Here is a 16,488-nt window from a genome sequence, read left to right on the forward strand (position 1 = left end):
ATTTGGAAATAAAACAAAAGAAAAAAACCAAAGTATCTTTATAAATAATAACGGTAGTCAGAATCGTCTGAACTAGAGTCATCATTTGATTGGATAATGAAGGGTTGTAGAGGTACTCATCTTCTTCTTTGATAACATGTTCAACTCAGTTTTTCCATAGCTCTTGGCGGTCAGCTGCTAGAACTTTCTTTACGAGTTCTACAACCTCTGTACTCAATTTTAGGGACTGATTACATCTTCATGATAATCAGCTACACAGATTTTATATTTCTTTTAGCAGATATTAATAAAGAATTAGGCACGAAACCGTCTTTGCTTCCAGCGCGTACTATTATAATGCGTTTCCCTTTAGAACATGGCCAATTCAAACAGCAATTTTTACTATTGTCAACCCAACCTTATAGTTTCTACATCGTGACTGTCAAATCATGATTTTTCTAGATAAATTATGTGTCTATTAGGACTTCGGTAGTCTTTTATCTGATGCAAATAGTCTTGTCACCATCGAACTATCCTTGGCGATTCGGTTATCGCCATCAGTTTATTCAGTTTATTGTGTTTAAAACCACATGCTGACAAAACTTGACGCAATGTTTTTAAACTGGTATAATTGTATTCTGGATAATCTGTTATCCTTTGCTGTATTACTTCTAATGTGAGAACCCTGTTCCATTTTCCCTTTTTAAACATTCGAATATATTTAAAATAACTTGCTGTCTTTGTATATCTAATCTTTATTTTTAAATTCATACCTGTCTTTATTCTCACTACACTGTGTAATTTCATTGTCTTCATTCGTCTATGGTCTAAAAAACGCCACATTTCTATTTATTTAAAGAAATTTATGAATTAAATGAATCACCTAGCGACGTCACTGCAATAAGCAGTGGCGCAGTTAAAAAAACGCAATCACAGTATTTTGTAATGCATATCAAGTGCGTTTTTTAAGACGTTTTATTTTTTTTATATGGATCTTACTTATTTTTAAAATATGGTTTTTGTTTGCATATAATTCCAGTCCAAATAAGTTACTTGAAGAAAATATTTAAAGAAATACCATTTATTTTTGTTTCAAATTCCTAACTTTCCAACAATGAAACTATTTCAAATGATTAGAATTCATTTAATTTTCAGAATAACTTATCAACCAAAAATAATAAAATAATGATAATAATTTAAATAATAAGGAAGCAGTCTTCCTGGAACTGATATAAATCAGGAAATAAAATTCTGATAACAGCATTTGATTCCAGATCAACTGCCTGTAATCCTTTTTTTTCTGATTAATTTATATAATTATTAGGCATGTATCAATTTTTGGAGATTCGAACTTATTTCATACAACGTTCTACAGGGTTTGATGCAAACGTATATATTTTACTAAGATTAAGAAGCTGGGAGATGTTTGGGGTTACATGCCTCCCTCTACCGCCATTTTGAGTGATATCACTAGCAGATGCTTTGCTGTCTATAGTGCCAGAGTGATAAACATCTGTTTAATCAAGAGTTTTTATGAAACAACTCCAACAAACTTTAATTCGTTGCCTTTTACATTAGAATCTAAAATAAAAAACGATTTTAATCCTTGCACCCAAAGAACCAGTATACTTTGAAAATTTTTTATGCGCTTAGTAATACATAAATCTTGAGACTTCATCTTTCGTACTCAATGTACACATATTTTTTTCTCCGTTTTTCCATTACATAACACTTGATTAAAACAAAGCACCTATTGATATTATATGGTAAACAAAAAGTAATTAACACTATTCATAATAGTACATGTCATACTGGTACAAAAACTTCACTATTGGACTCTAAACTAGATTAGTACTATGAATGTATAACTTGAAAACAAACATGTTTATTTAATAGTCTCGGAATCCATTAATAGTTTAGCAATTCGAATTGACTTACAATACTATTGGGGACATCTCAAGTTTTTGACTCTTGATGCCTATAACATTACATAATAATAATTATATTAATAAAAATAAAAAATAAAATATTAAATAAGAGTTTGCAATATGATTTCCATGCTCGTCAAATTAATAAGGAATTATCGGAACGACGATTTTGTTAAAATCGACTTTATTTGTTACATATTTGACAAATATACTTGCGAATAAGCGCCATTAATAAAGTTCTTTTAATACGGTTAGTGCCGTCATTATATCGGCTTCACATTCTTTGTTTTTAATCGATGGCTAGTTGCCTATAAACTCATGTGTTTTCAGAAATGAATACAAAAGAATATTGGTTTTAATACATAATGAAATTTCCTAGTTCATTTTTTTTATTTTTTATTTATAGACGATGTCCAAATCCAAAAGATTTCATTTTCGCTATGATTGTCCAAAGATTCCACTAAATTAAAATCTAAAACTGCAAAGTACAAAAGAAATAATATTATATATCAAGTGCCTTGTACTAATTGTTACGCTGTCTACGTAGGGTAGACATCTCAGTATTTAGAAAATAGACTAAGAGGTCATCAATACGATAAGAAAAATAGAACTGCATCAACTAACCAGAATTATCAAAAAAACATAAATTCAATTATAAAGATTCCATAATTATTGAAACGGAATCTAATACACGAAAATGAGAATTTTTAGAAATGGTTCAAATTCATAAAAACGAAAAATCTACAAATGATAAAAAAGATCTAAATAATTTAAGTAAAATTTATAGCTCTATTTTATAAATTCTAATAATGCTACAAATAATTTGATCTATCAATTACTGCTACATATTTGAGATAAAATTAGTCAAATTGTCAATTTTTATCTAACTTTTAAAAAATATTAAAATAACTAATTTTGAAACAGAAGAGACCTAAAATCAAGAACATTTAGAAACATAAACATATCAAAAGGTCTAAGAAATCATTATATATATATATATATATATATATATATATATATATATATATATATATATATATATATATATATATAATATACTTCTTTTTAAATATATTCAGGATCCAGTATATTTCTTAAATAAAAAGTGTGAACACGTAGTTTCTCTTCAAAAATAAATAAAAACATTTTGATTAACCATTAACTTTTAAAGTGAATATTAGATATACATATTAAACATACATACCTTATTATTGAAAATGGGGTTAATTACTATTATACATCCGAGTGTGAATGACTAAAAACATAATGTAATCAATTATAAAAAACATCCAGTTTTTTATTCAATACACCCAACGATTTTATAGCTGATTAGCAATGAAGCCTCAATTTTTATGCTTTTTAGTGGAAAAATCATAAAAATTTAAACTATTTGAACAGGTAAAGCTAACAAAATGCATAGGCCAATCCAAGCTGAAATCAAATGTATTCGAATGTAAATAATCAATAATCAGTGTATGATTTTGGTGAAAACTATTATTTAAAAGTTGAGCATAATACCTTTTATATAAGCTAAAATAAACATTTTATATAAATAGTTTTTATTTGTAAGTTTCCATTCTATAAATGTTCATATACGAGGCACATCTAGAAAATGATATTCCCGATTGTTTTCTCTTTAAAGTCAATGCAATTAGCCATATCAATTGCGCATGTGTAACAGATCTATGACGTGTAAATTATATACCAACCTAACAGGTTCCGCCTGTGTATCAATGCATTAATTTTCCTGTTGCCTAAGAGGTTTGGTCGGTAATGGAGTACTTGAATGCACAAAACATTCCGGAATTTACGACTTGCCATTCAAAACTAAAGGTGTGGAATTCTCACAGCGAATTGCAGTGACGTAACGAGCTGCCCGGGACACATTTTTCAGCTCTCCTAATATTTGAAAACCATATAATATGTAAATATACTGGCAAATTCATAAATTGATATAATAGAACAAATAAAGTCATGCCCAAGCTAAGCTTTAAACGAAGGACAATGTAGGACAATGTAGTTGAAAAATCAAGACTAGATTCTGAAATGTATATGATTATCTAGAATCAGTACAAAGGTGAAGAACACGGGAATTTCCAGAATGCAGTTTCGTTTTACCGAGGGAAAATCAACTATCGTTACACTAAACTTGGTTAGGGTAAGGCAAAAACTGCTAAATGCTTCACATATAATAATCAGAAGCTCTGTCTTTAGGTAAAAGTGATATAAAAAAATACATTTAATTCAGCTTCATGGATGGGGAGTGTACAGACGCTCCGAGACAAAAGAATATAACCATATTTGGTAAAAAGTTACTTTCATAATAGAGAACTCTTGATTGAGCGGGAATATCACATGCAAGTCACATGTGGAGTACCAAAAGGATCCATCTTAGGTCCAACCCTGTGAAACTTCTATTATGAAAACATCTTCAATCTGGAGATGTCGCATAACGTCACTCTTATTGATTATGCTGATAACTTTGCAGTTATGGTCACCGGAGAATCAGAACAATTACTGGTTAACCTGACAATACATAGGATATCGGAGTATATGGAGCTCGCGGAAGAAAACAATGAAGCTGTACTCATATTCGATCGTAGGGCAGTTAGACGGGTGGCCATAGAGGTAAAAAATACACGTTTTGGAACTAAATCGGATACGTATATGTTGAGGGTAAACAGAGGGATCTAGATAAAATAAATTCTGAAGGTGTTTGAGACGAATAATTTTCAAGAATGACATGGACAAGAAAAACAATTTGCGGATGTTTAGTGTAGTGTAGGATTCTTACCTCTTGTATAAGATTTGTGAGATTTAGGCTTACATATAGAAAAAAGGAAACATTGGGTCCCCTTCCAGGACAGTTAAAGGTTGATGGTTTACTGTGGCTGACAGTTATAGAATTTGTTAATACACTGATACACTGAGAGGGACTAGACCGAAGTTTTTAAAAAAAAAGTGTGTCGTGTTCATTTCTCCTCATATATATATTTCAGCAATTAGAACCTGCCAAAAAACATTCGATAATAAACTATCTGTTGGTATTATTGATTAGGTAACGGTGAATTTATGAAAAAACCAAATATGTTATCAATTGGAAGATTATTTTATTTCTATTAGAGTTTCGCAGGTATGTCCTTACAATGCTAAGGATCAGAGAGAACTAAAAGCCTAAGCCTAAGCTTAATATATTTTGGGTTTGTATTATCGATTTTGTATTCTTTAACAAGGTTAAAAATGTATTTAACAGATGTTTTATAATAGAAAACTTATATATATAGTATAACATCTTGAAAGAGGAGGATTTTTGCATTCAATCTCTTTCTATACTCTTTCAGTACTTCTTAAGGCAGGAATCAGAAAATCGCGGAAAATTTCTGGTTCAAGCCGTCTCGGTCTATAGGTGCGATTGGTTAAACAGAATTTTTCATTGCGCTCAAAAGTAAAAAATGAGTTTTCTTACAGTATGGTGAGAGAAAATGTACCAATCAAGTGACTGAATAACTTTAGATTATATCTCTTGTCAAAAGCACGTTGCCTACAGTGGAAAAACTTCAATTACAAATAGAATAGAAATTGGCTTTGGCAACTGGTTATGTTGAAACAATTATTTGAAATAAGGAGAATGTCAAATATTATAAAGAGGACCATTAGTGGAAGAGAACAAATTCTTATGCCTATCTCACTTTTTCCACTCAGTTTAAGACTAATAATGCTACTTCTAGTACTACCTAGTTTAAAACCAATGCTCAATAAACGCTCGAAATTATTTTTTCATTGATTCAAAAAACTCTTAGTTCTCTTCAGTCGAGATTTTTGGTATAGTTTAACAAAAAATTTTAATTTTCCAATATTTACAAAACTAAAGACATATATATACTCCATACCATGTTTGAATTACCCAAAAAATTTTATAGGAATGACTTCACAATACTTATCAATGGTCACACCAAAAATTGCTTTACACAATCATGGAAATCATGAATATGGCTTCAAAAAAACAAAAATTCTAGTTCAAGACCCAAATTATAAAAAATTGTTAATCAAAGAAATGATATACATATAACAAGATAGGTTTTCTGTGAATGATAAACAAGATATAAAAAAACCTCAGTCAAATTTACTACAAATTAATTAATTAAGATATTTCAATCTACTTCAAATCATATCGTTTGGTTGAAATTCTAAAGTAAATAAATTGACTTTAATACTATATTTTCTATATCTACAAATATTTCAATAATTATATTGTAATCATTCTTTAGAAAATGCCCTCAAAGAAGGAGTGAAACTTTAAGTTATGAATAGCTAAATAAAAATGTGAATTATGATCGACTTTTGCTTATTTCATTCCATCCAAATAGGGAAAAAATAATATATTCAAATGGTTGTAAATTTATATATATTTGGTTACATTCAGTGACAGCATTTAACACATATGGTATATTTAATGGCCTAATTCTCGATAACGTGATTATGCCATTATTTTTCTAAAATATGTTGTTTTGTGGTTAACCATGACACCATTTTTCTGAATTCCTGTAATGATTTCAATCGACGATCTCGATTTTTATAGCTTTTTCTTGAAAAGTCATAAAACAAGAATTGTGTCGATGAGCGATGATATAACAAGAGATGACTTAGTCATTCAGATGCCATTCGATAAAAGTTTTTAAGTGTTTTCTTGGCAATCTTACCGCAATTTACATACAGTTATCGACATCGATATTTATCAATAGAAAACTAACACAAACTTTTCGTTTCAAATATGAAACGTCTGGTAACAAAATTTAAATATTTAGCGAGAAATATTCAGATAAACGTCAATATTATTGGGGGAAAATATACGTACATAACCTATAGATTTTTATAATATATTAGCTATTTCACTATTTACATTTACGAAGGTTGTTTGAAAAGTTTCCGACCTCAACCTGAATAGAACTTGGAAAATACGAGTTTGCGCATATTCTCTATTGAATTGATGAATTCAAACATGACCTGACGACTGCGGTTTCATTGAAAACGTCTATTAAATGGTACTGGACGACTTTCTGATTTAGGTTAGAGTAGTAGAAGAGGCATTTGAAAAAGTGGCATTTGTCATATACAGACTAAATAAGTATGCAAGCGTAAGCTATCCGCCCTTTACTCACTTTGGACCAAAAGCACATTCGAATGAACATTTTCCAGATTTTATGGACGAGGTTTAAGCAGAATTAGTTGAATTGTTTGTTTCGATTCTTAGCTGTAAATTGAACTTTTATCCACCACTACACTCCTAAAATGAAAAACCATTAAAAAATTTATTAAAAAAGACTAAAGGCTTTATAAACCATGACTACCAAATCAAAGCTGATTCTGGAATGCTACAAGGTATTTAATGAGTTGGCTGGTAAAAGGGCAGTGGAGCTTAGTTGGAATTCTATATATAGAGAACTCACATGCAATAATATTGTCGACTGTGGGTCAAGCTGGCTGGATCTTAACCTTCAGTGGAAATCCCTTACTCGTGGATTAAGGAACACCTTATAGTATAAGATCCCACCACTTAATCTTGCAGGTTGTTTTGATGAAATTACTTTTAAAGGAATCTTGAGGATGTATGGAATGGATCACGGATAGGTTGCCTTGTAAAAATTAGCCACAATTACTTGTAATTAATTTTAATGCCGTTAATATACTTATATGACTTGCAGCTATATGTTTTTTCGGTAAATCTTACAGCATTTGAAAGAAAATGATGCCACAAAACCAAATAAAAATGGTTACCAGCTCTCAGTCGGCCGCAGCATTAGGGTTGCCAGGTGTAAACAGGTATATTATTGCTAATTAACTGTTTTCACCGTTTTTTTTAAATTTTTATACAGAATTAATGTTTCATATATATTGCACATTAAAATCCATGGTTGCCAGTTGCACAATGGCCGCAAACAGAGGTTGTCATGATTTTTGTGAACGATTCTCGTTCCAGGTAAGTGGAAGCACGAGAAAGATGATGCACGCATTGTTACGTGTGATGAATAAGGACAAAGCATGGCAGCTGCGACACTTATAAAGTTCATGTGCAGTTTAGGCATTTCGTAGTTTACAAAAGGTGAGCACGCCTCTTTGTCTCGTTACAGGTTACAAAATTATCTCGTTACAAAATTAATTACAGGTAATTGTGGCTAATCTTTACAAGGCAACCTATTCGTAATCCATTTCATACATCCTCAAGATTCCTTTAAAATTAATTTCATCAAAAAAAAAACAGGAAAGGAAAAAACAAAGAACTGTGGATCCAGTCATATGACTGCAAACAAGACGAACCCCTCCATAAACAAGCGTTTATACTGGATGACGGAAACACAGCAGCTAAGTAACATGTTAAGGAAAATCTTAAAATTTGACCTAGTGAAATAGCCCTGGAGGATTATCCAGTTCTGCAGACCCTCCAAGGTGTCGGGCGTGGGCAATCAAGGCGACTGCAAAGGTATTACCCAGACAATTAGAATCGACAAGGCTTCCCCATTTTTAGTATTAGTGACAGTAATAGAGAAGATGTATATATAGAGAATATAAGATGCATGGAAGAAAAAAACAAGGATAATATAAGTTAACAAGTTTTTTAGTAACTAAAAGAAGTGATGTGTATGTAGTTTATATAGAATAGACCAATTAATGCAGATTCTTTTGGGATGCTTCAGAGAAAATTCAAATTTATCGGAGAATCATATCAATTATTCCGATCCACTACATTGTTGCTTCTCACAATGCAAGTGTAACTCAATGGCTCTTCAATTTATGGTGGGACAACACCCACCATATAGTCTCAACCTACAGCCGAGTGACTTTCATTTTTCCCTGAACTGAAGCAGTGGTTTCAAAACAGCGCCTCTAAAGTGACGTGGAGCTCAAACAAACCGTCACAATCCATTTCTATGGAAAAGGTATGAAAAATGCCCTCAATGTGATTATGTATAGAAATAACCTATCTTATACATACTTTTTGAAAATGAAACTTTTTTTATATAATTCATAACTTGTTGTTCCTTTGAAGATATTGAATATTGAAAAGTTCAACTCACAATGTATTGTGTTCACAATCATTGTTAAAAACATTATTAGTTAAAGATAACATCCGTAATGTTATCCTCGAATTGCATAAATAATCAATTTAGCAAGGTCTTCCAGTTTTATTAGAAATTCTTTAACAACCATTCATAATTGTTAAATCTTACAAACAACTTTTATTATTTACTTATATCGAAAATATGTTAATTGCTTCTTGAATCAATTCTTTATGATTTAATAATGACGTAATACAATCAGATACGATTGAGTATTATGCAGAAAGACTAGAGAATATTGGTAATGTTTTAAAGAACATGTAATAATTTTTTCTCAACTCATCCCGGGCTTGTGTAAGCAATATACAGTCGCCCAAATAGTTCTTGAAAATTTGTAATACCTGAGCAGTACGAAAATTTCTTAAGCAAACTAAATTAGATATTATAAAAATATACACAAGACACAAGACTGTATTCTTATTTAGTATATAAACAATTTATGGAGGAAAATCATTGTTGACAACTAGTTGGAATTTCTGAATCTATGGGTCTCCCTGTTGGATTCTTCAACTTGTGGGGAATTCAAGGGATCCGTCGTATATATTCACTATAGATCTAGCAATTTTGTATATTTTGAAAAGTTCTTCTTTATACTGACTATCAACACCTTAATGGATGAGGGTTTCAATTACTGCTCTAAGAACATTTTTTATAATTCTCAGAAATAAGGACATAAACAATTTTATTGCATAATTTGTTTTTACTCAGTATAAAAACTACCATCAACAGCAGATGACAGAGAAATATCAATAGTACAAGTTCCTTCTCAATGAAGATTCAGGAGTTCTCAATTCTCTTCTTTTTTAAATAATTGACTGAATTTGTGTTTTATTAAGAGTTTTATTTATTAATAAGCGTATGTAGGCTTTTTATGAAGAGAAACTTAAAAATCCGTTGAATATAAATAGGCGTGAGATTAGCAGCCAAAGTGAGTGAATAATTTGATGTCATCAGTTATACATACTTCAAAATCGAAACCTACCAAAACTATGAAATGGTACACGCTTGGTAATAGGAAAGTAAGTTTTAATTACGAGGATTTTAATGATCTCAACGAATATGCCCTTAGAGCTTAGAAGAATTCCGTTCCAGAATCGTCTTGCCGTTACCATGAGGATTAACAAATCACAGAGGAAACCGTTGACTATTTCTGGTCTCAACTTCGATGATCCATATTTATCTCATGGTCAGTGCACATGTCGGCAAATTAGCAGGTCAATTTGTTCTACTAGTCCAGTGATCACAACTCCTGACTCACGAAAATTAGTTATGTCGTTGATTTTCTGGATTTGGGTAGTTCTCAGGGTGCTTTATCATTACAGTGAAAGTTAACATCAAAATTTTGGCAGCGATATATTTTTGTGTAAATTTCAAAAATTACGAATTTTGCAAATAACTCGAAATTTCGGAAAAAATAAAGGGACCAAAAATTTAGTTTTAGAAATTTTCTACAAAAAAGTTTCCCTGTGATTTTTCACCAAGATTTCTTTTTAAAAGGAGCGCAAACTTCGGGGCCGCATCTTACTAAAAAGTTTTCGCGCCACGTAGAGTCTGAAGGAGATTACGTCATCGGCTGAAGAAGAAACTGCTGTATCTCAACTCAACATTTTGGAACGACATTTTGCATTTTACTCGTTAGAGTTTCAACTTCTCAACTGCATATGCAAAAAAATTCAGACTTGTAAAATTTTCTTGGAAAACAACACAAACGGGATTGTTTTTTGCTAGTTGCTTGGGTGAACTTAAAACACATATATGTCTATGACTCTGCTACAACCAGCAGCGAACCGTTGCTTGAGGTCGTCAATTAGACGATTACCTTTAAAATGAGAACTACCTTTGAACTCACTTTGTAATAGGAAAAAAACCACTTTTACTAATGTTTCATTTTTTCATAGTTTACAAGTTGTTGATTACCAACCATTTTCGCAAAATAATGAGGAAACTAAAGCATACATTTTATAGCTTTAGTTGTCGAGCTTCAATTTCCTCCCCAAATAAGTTCGTAAAATCTTTGGTATCCCATCAAAAATTTGAGAACTTGCCGAGAGTTCCAAAACGACATTTTTTCTTGAATCTTTTTGTGATTTTCGAGGGTTTGGTTTTAACGCATCATACGGGGGGAAACAAAAGCTTATGTGATAGAGTATCGGATGAGCACAGTCACCCTCTATATAGATATATAACTAATTTTCGTGGGTTTTGGCTCTAATTGGGCTGTACTCACTGGACTATAGGGTCTGATAAAAAAACAAAAAAGTCGTATACGCCAAGATGCTTCAAGGAAAAGGATTAAACCCGTGCTGCACAATATGTATATGGGTTAATCATGTCTTGTTATTACGCGGTTGATATACTTAATTTTTCAGTTTTCGATTTATTTTTGTGTTATTGGGCTAATTATTTATATGATATTCAATGTATCACTTTCATAAAATCACAAATTGAATTCAGCTAATCGGTAACATGACATTCATTGATTGTTAAACGGTATGAAGTTCAATGGGTCGACTAGTAACCTATAAATGCAAAATTTTATAACATTGATTGAATACTCTTGTTTCTCATAGTTAAATTTGTAGAATTACAAGATAGTGGGTATGAACTTCAAATAAATTATATCAATAACTGGTAAGAATGATTAATGGTCGTAAAAAACTAGTCGCTTTAAACTTATAACAAATTAATTATAAGATTTATGGTCTAGATTTCATTTCAAATTTTGACTAATATAAATCAATAAGTTTTGACTAGTTTGCCAGTACAATTAATTCCGAAAAAATGTAACAAGCTTCAAATAAATATTGTATTAATCATGGAAGTTACCTCAAAAGTTCCATTCTAACTGTTTTGTAAATCTATAAGCTGGCTGGCAATCATAATGTATTGTTTCCCATCACCACACCACACCTGTGCTCTTTCTCGTTTTCATTGTTTGCCTATGAGTATTCCAAGTTACTTTCATGCTACGAATAGGTACGATGATTGATTTTGTAATAATGTAGGTGAAAGTATAAGCCCGAAAACGAAATTATTTCAGGAATAAACAAAGCTTAATCGCAAATTATTGCATTTTATCCTATCCGAATTGTGCGCTAAAATCCTCATGGATGTGAAGGCGTCACATATAGGTATAAATTTTGCATTGCGTCTATGCTCGTAGAAAAAGAGCTAACGAAATTATTCGTTTCGTGTTTTTGAAATTACGGTAGCAAGTCAAATCCCTGCCTTTTAAATTGAATAGGTACAGTTTGTTCAATGTTTCTTAAATTATTTTATCTCATTTCTTCAAGTATCGACTCTTAAGAAATCATTTCGCAATAAAGAGGGAATTAATCATGTCTAAAATCCAATAAATAACCTCACAAATTGTACAGAAACAAACGACAAAAGCATTTGTTACGGCGGCCATTTTTAAATGGGCTGATTTTGACAGTTCGTTAGATTGCTCAAGGTGTAAGGTTAGCAGTATGACGTCACTTAAGATCAAATCTGACGAAACAATCAAAATGCAGACTGGTTATTTAGTTTTTAATGAACTATTATAATATGTGTGTCAAATGAAAGGACTTGCTGAGCCTAACTCGAAAAATAAAGTGACAAGCTTCTATTCAATCTGCAATGTAAGTAACTATAATATATGGTTACCTGTATCACGTCATTCTAAATCCAAAATGGTGGAATACCCAAGATGGTGGACTAGTTATTTTCAAAGCAATTTGTGAACCTGTAAATTTAAAATATGTATGATGACAAAATAAAAATGATAATAGAACTGTAGAATTTGCACACGAGTTCATTATTACTCCCAGATACTGAATATTTTTTAGATATTCTAATTATAGTCATTGTAGTGCGTAAATAATGTAATAAAGATAGCTGGATATTTGTAATTTTAGGTAACTACTTTTTTAATATAATTCCAAAAATTCCAATCACTTTCTAATCTATATTAGTATATGAAGGTGTTATCATTCAAGATTCAATAAATTTAAGAACGCAAATAATATTTCAACATAAGTGCAGGCCAAATAGTTAAATATCAGGAGCATGCTTAGTCTCGATCATGGGTTTTTTCATCCTAAATATTCGTCTTTTTATTAGGCTCTTTTAGGCCCTTTCAGATCCCTTGACGTTTACAATCACAATGGCAAGCTGATCCCCGTTTTTTTTATTTGATGTATGCCTCTCTATACCCGAATGTTCTTCAATCAGAAGATTTGTTTTCTTCCTAGGTTTCTGCGGCCTTCATTATAAGTTGTAGAATCCAGTATTGATTTCCTCTGAGGACATGACCAAGGTATGATAGTTTTCGGCATTTAACTGTTGTCAAAAGTTCATGAGCTGCATTTGGCCTGCTTAAGCCTGCTTGTTTTCCTCCATGGTATTCTCAGCATTCGTGTATTTAACCACATTTTAAATGCTCATATACGGTTGATTATGGCAGCTTTCATTGTACACATTTCAGCTTATTATAATAGTACAGACACAGTATAAGTCATTCTTTGCCTCAGTGAAGTCATTTTCTGGAAAGTTAATTTTCTTATCCGGTACTGAGCACTACCGCTACACCAACACTCACAATTACACTGTCTGAAATGCGTTTCAATAACCAAGTTATTGTCTTCAGATATTGAAGGTGAACTAAAATATACTTTAAAGTTAAGCGGAAACTTAACTACGTATTAAACTATAGAGTGGGCTTTAACGATTTTTCGGTGCGTCCATATTTTAAATGAATTATGTGCTCTTGAAACCGGACATTTATGGATCTCTTAATCTGACCAATATACTACTTATCACAATCATTACAACTAATTACATAGATACCCGTCTTTTTCAAATTTGGTATTTTATCCCTAGGATCACCCAAAAATTGTTTCGATGTATTTATAAATCAATTTAAAACCACTCTGTTAAAAATACCTTCCAATTCTTTTTATAAAAAAAATTGAAAGGTACCAGAGCAAATTTTTCCTTGAAGACTTACTACGCTCTAATATTACCTAATACTACCTTCAGACTGAAGCCGATATCTTGTATAAGAAAATTAGATGCAGGGTTGAATCGGCTCGTGCAGTAATAGTAGGAAAAGTGTGTTCAACTTATCCACATGTTGAGTTTTTGTAGAATTACAACATTCATATCAATATATTATTGAAACCTTTATCAAATTGCTACACGAAGCACAACTTTTCAGTATTTTAAAAATTTCAAATGAGCAAGTGATTCAATTCTATTGCCTACAAGTGAAATTAAAATGACCAAATAAATATATAGAGATAGAATATGGAAACGAAAGCTCATTAACTGCCTCGTTTGCATTTTGCAGGCCTTGTTTCGCATCGGCAACTAACTGAAACGCAGCTAAAATATGAGCTCTCTACGCCTGTTATATAATGTTCTATTTTTAGGAATAATTCGTTAAACAACAAGAGAAGTGCTTCGAAGAGAGAAGTTTCAAAGTAAGTAGGAAAGTAATTTATGTTTTAACTATATTGTACTCTTTCATTTACATCCGACGACCAGTACTGACATTTTAATGTCACTAGGTTAGGGTGTATTATATCTATTTATAACCATGTTTTGTTTACAGTAACCAGTCGTGTTGAATTTCAGGAAAGTAATAATATATATGGAACTAACTCAGCTACAGATTATGAATGCTTTCGTAAAGTAAAGGAAAAAAACAGAATAATGTCGTCCCCTCTTTTTCATACTTTCACCTTATAATAATCAATTTACGAATCAGATACGGATTTGTCTAATCAGTTAACTTCCTCAGAAACGGATCTTACACTTGTTCGTAAGGGAAAAACAAAAATAGAAGAATTCGCTGCTTGCTTATATTTTTAGAATCTCGATTTTTTTCCCTTAGGATAAAACAGAAACAAAAAATTCCACCCCCACTTGTTTATATTTTTATGTTGTACTCATCAATTTAACAATCAGATGCACGTACACACAGACACAGTTAACTTTCTTAGCTACGGATCATGAATTTTTTCGCCATTGTTCATATCTCTCGCTACCTTATATTCATCAATTCAGCAATCAGGTGCACATTGAAATCACAATTTGATCTTTTATTATGCAAACAAATCTATGGAGTAATCATCAGATACAATCATATTTTCTATCGTTAATATTGCGGGTCTTATCAGTAATCTCGTAGTGGTAGAGTAGTGTAAATTCCCATATTCCATATGCATAAATCTGCTATATGTTAGCAAATCTTCAACCTCTAGCTGGTTCCTTAAGAGCGCAGATCTTTCATAAAAAAAGCGGAATGCATATGAAATTTACTCTTTTTCAATCTCAATATTTTGTCCATTGATTTCAAGAAGTTTGCTTTAATCGTCAAACTCAGAATAAATCTGAAATTCTATACATTTTTCGAGATAATCTGCAATTGCTTCTGGTAAATTACTATGTAAAATTACATTCACATATTTCTTCTGCTTTCTTTTAAATACCTCACACAGTAGTGTTTTCTGGCACAATTAGGCAGAGTAGACACCTGCAAGTTCAATTAGCTAGCTCATTACAGTTCCAGCTTGTATTTCTTTATAGATGCCAACAATATTTAACACATTGGATATTGAACACGATAAAATTTATGAAATTTGTACATAAAAATGATTCTTTAGAAGTTAACGAACGTGTTTGTATGATTGGTTCGTCCCAAAATAGTCCAAATGCTTGGAAATAAACAGTTTTCTTTAACGAAAGTTTTTCTTATCAACCCCTAAATATAATCTCCAATCTTGTTTTCAGTATATTGGTCTTGGAAACGTCTCACAAATCCAATTATGGAAGCTATTCTTCCGAATAAGCTTCGATACCATCCTAAAAAATGAGAGTGTACATGTACATCTTTGAAGACATTCTACATCCAATGATGGGAAAGTTATAAAACGAAACTCATAAACTACTGCTATTAATAATTAACCGCGGAATTTTTTTATCTACAATAATTTCTATTCTGATTTTCGCTTTCTCAAATTTTCGAAAACTTCTGTTTCCTGATAAAGGGCTGGTTTCTTCACGTTCTAATAAAGTGCCAAATAATAATAAGCCACATAACTTTAATAGGAACTATTAATTGTCGAATAAATGTTTACCGTTTCTTCACCCTAGTTGGTTTAAATCGAAACTAACTAATAAGTATTTGTCACTTTATTATGTATTTAACAAATAGTCTACTGTTGGTAACATTATGAAAGATGCCTATATAGCAATCGTCCATGTATTGAATTAGGGAAGAAATAAGCGAAAAAACGTTTTTCTATTGACGCTTTCCTATGATTTGTGTTTGTAACAACGATCTGTGCGTAATTATATTTGCACTTGTTTTGTTAAGGTTAATATTGAAGTAGTCGCTAGGTGGAAAAAGTTGTGCTGGTCAGAAAATTGTAGTTCATATTGAAGATAATTGATAGGAAAGGAAAAAAAAATTCATCATC

Source organism: Diorhabda sublineata, chromosome 8 (assembly GCF_026230105.1).
Source record: "Diorhabda sublineata isolate icDioSubl1.1 chromosome 8, icDioSubl1.1, whole genome shotgun sequence".
Classification (NCBI taxonomy): domain Eukaryota; kingdom Metazoa; phylum Arthropoda; class Insecta; order Coleoptera; family Chrysomelidae; genus Diorhabda; species Diorhabda sublineata.